Source organism: Mustela putorius, unplaced genomic scaffold, assembly GCF_011764305.1.
Source record: "Mustela putorius furo isolate JIRA1106 unplaced genomic scaffold, ASM1176430v1.1 tig00003875_pilon_pilon_pilon, whole genome shotgun sequence".
Taxonomy (NCBI): Eukaryota; Metazoa; Chordata; class Mammalia; order Carnivora; family Mustelidae; genus Mustela; species Mustela putorius.
The window spans coordinates 11,704,234-11,707,519 of record NW_025422026.1 but is presented as its reverse complement, the minus strand read 5'-3'; the positions used below and the strand labels follow the sequence as shown (position 1 = coordinate 11,707,519).

Here is a 3,286-nt window from a genome sequence, read left to right as displayed (position 1 = left end):
CGGTGCCCCGCTTTTCCTAGGGCCTGCTGGAATTTCATTATCCTGTTTGCACTGTACAGATGGGAATTTAATAATTAATTAGGGAATAGCTCACCCCAGAGCCAGGCAGGGGGATTATACAAATCAACTGAGATGTAGCAAGGGGCTGAATATTTCATAGTGTGTTTAATTTGCAAATGCTGCCCACTGAGAAGGCTTAGGCAGGGAACCTACCAACATAATTATTATTACTCCTGCAAAACTACTTGAGTTTCCATCAGACTGCCTTCCTTTCGATTGTTTTCACCAAGCACTTCTTTCAAGACATGTAATATTTTTCAAAAATGGGAGGAAAAAAGAGCCAAAATGTAAAAGAATATTTATTAGGAATGAAATGAACCTGTTCAGATAAAACAAAAACTAACCTAGACCCTACATTTGTTCAGCCTGTAACTCTTTTTAACACTCAAAGAGCTCCATCCTGATCATTTTCTCTCTTGTGAACTCTGATTGAGGAAGCTTGACACTAAAAGAATCCAAGGCATTACTTTTCATGTGTTCCGCACATGATTTCATGCATTAATTAAACCACCTACTGATTCTGAGCACCCTTGATACCCTTCCTATACATTTTCCTTCCCTTACCTAAGCAGAATAATTCTCTACTATCTTTGCAACAAGAACTCTCACTGCTCTAGCTGGTGTGGACAATAGGGGCCAGAGGACCACACACCCACAGACTTCTAGCTAATTCCATCTTTTCTACCACCACCACCATCACAAGTTGAAAACTCAATCATTTAGAGCAGGGTCAGCAAACTTTTTCTGTAAAAGGACAAATAACAACTACTTTAGTCTTTGCAGCCCATATGGTCTCGGTTGGAACTTCTCAACACTGCTGTCTTAGGGGAACGTGGCCACAGACTGTATGTAAACAAATGAGCATGACTGTGTTTCAATAAAACTTTATTTACAAAAACAGATGGCGGGCCAGATTTGGCTGCCAGCCAAATTTCTAGATGTTCTGCTGTAGCATTTCTTAGGACTTCATCCAATTTTATGCTTAAAAAAAAAAATTAAAGAAGTTCTTGGAGCGGCTGTGTGGCCTACACAGTTTCCATGGGCACTAAAGATGGTTTCCAGAAGGACATGGCTGGCATTCACCTCCACCACTGGAAATCCTGTTCTTTCTGAACAGGTGGTACTATGTTACCTGAATCCTGCTGGAACTCTTCATATTTCTGTCGAAAGCTCTCCTGTTACCATATCCAACAGCGAATCTAGTCCTAGACATGATGATGTTTCTCCTTTGCCTTGGAGTTGAAGGAGTTCAACTATTTTTTGGTACAAAGGGAAACCTCTGCCAATAAAAGATGCCCCTTGGCGTTAGCATGGCCTTGACCTTCCCACCTGTCACAGTGGCCTCCGATTATCTGCCATAACCTATGTGCTCCACCGGAAGCCATCATGAACAGCATCTCACTCTTCTTCTGTGGCTCAGAGCTGCTGCCTGAGGTGTTCACCCTGAAGGTCTTCTCCAGTATGGACCAGATTGGGAGTACAAACATTTCATTCAGCAGCCCTCCACGGGGTGAGACCATAGATATTTCCGCTCTTTAACCACACCACTGAGAACTGGTGGGTCAGGTTGTCCTGGGAAAGGTTCCACTCTTCTTTGGCACAGACATTTGGGCAACAAACTGAGCAGAAGGCCACTGGGCATCATCTTCTGAGCCAGGACCATCAGCCTTTAGCCTGATCCAGCCTTCAGTTCCACATCCAGTGTTGGGAGGAACAAGGTTGTCCCATCCTGGCCCTTCTCAAAAGCAGTTCCTTGGGGCCCTCAAGTTCCCTTCGATCGTCGTGGCCAAAGCATCTTGTCCGGACCGTGTAAGCACCTTGGGCTTCCAGCAGGACCGGAACGGCTTACTCCCCGTGCGTGCTGTGCACACCTGTCCCCTGAGCTCAGCGAGCCTCAGGACGCTCTGCTCCCAGAGTAAAGCAAAAGCCTCTCACCTCAGTCCTCAGAGACTGAGCTCCAGAGCCTTTTTAATAGCTCCTAATGTTACTTTTCTACTCTCATCATGAAACAAACATTATTTTATAATAAATGTGTCTTTACTGTCAAAAAAAAAAAAAAACAAAAGATGGACTTTCTCTGTGACTCTGAGTATGTGTCTAAATAGACCTAAGTTTATTAGATTAAACCAGTGGTTCTGGGGTGCCTGGGTGGCTCAGTGGGTTAAAGCCTCTGCCTTCAGCTCAGGTCATGATCTCAGGGCCCTGGGATTGAGCCCCACATCGGGCTCTCTGCTCAGCGGAGAGTCTGTTTCCCTCTTCTCACTCAGCCTGCCTCACTGCCCACCTGTGATCCCTGTCTGTCAAATAAATAAATAAATAAATAAATAAATAAATAAAATCTTTAAAAAAAAAAAAAAAGAAAAAGCAGTGGTTCTCACATTTGGCAATGTCTGGAGACCAGAGTTAGCCTCATGGGTGTCTACATCACACAGCTGAACGGGGCACCTGAATTAGGAGGGCCCAAGCCCCACACTTGATTTAATGCTCTTCTGGTGAGTCAAGGTCAGGGATGCCACTCAACAACCTAGATCACGTAGGTCAGTCCCACAGCTCAGCAAAATAGTATCAAAATATCCGCAGTGCCAAGATGGAGATATCCTGGGTCTGACCGTGTGAAATAGCTGATAATCTGCCATCTCTGACGGACACATAAAATCACAGGGTACGGTGCCGCCTCGTGGAACTCTCCTTTACATCTTTATAAGATTTATTTTGTCAAAATATTTACAGACCAGAAAACAGGTCCTCTCACAATCTGCACGTTTCTGACTTCTCTTCGTTCACCACAAAGAAGCCTCTTTAAATCTGCCCCCGATTCGTGCCCTCGTGTCTTTATTTATCTGTCGTGGTTTTTGTAGGAAAGTAACACACACAAGTGCCGCTGATATTCAAGGTTCTGAAACAGTCGGGCGTCTGGGTGGCTCAGTGGGCTAGGCCATTGCCTTGGGCTCAGGTCATGATCTCAGGATCCTGGGGTCGAGTCCCGCATCGGGCTCTCTGCTCAGCGGGGAGCCTGCTTCCTCCTCTCTCTCTGGCCACCTCTCTACCTACTTGTGATCTCTCTGTGTCAAATAAATAAATAAAATCTTAAAAAAAAAAAAAAAAGGTTCTGAAACAGTCTAGTTGACAGGGACTGTCCTGCCGGTCCTGTCCCCCGCCCCCGTTCTCCTTCTCAGAGCAAACCTGTTGATCACTTTTTCATCTGTCCCTACAGACGTTCTGAAAA

General features: G+C 45.1%; 1 pseudogene; it reads left to right on the top strand.

The window, feature by feature from the left end:
• The first annotated feature begins 1,277 nt into the window (after positions 1-1,277).
• LOC101691307 lies at positions 1,278-1,599 on the top strand (annotated as a pseudogene).
• Positions 1,600-3,286: the final 1,687 nt, after the last annotated feature.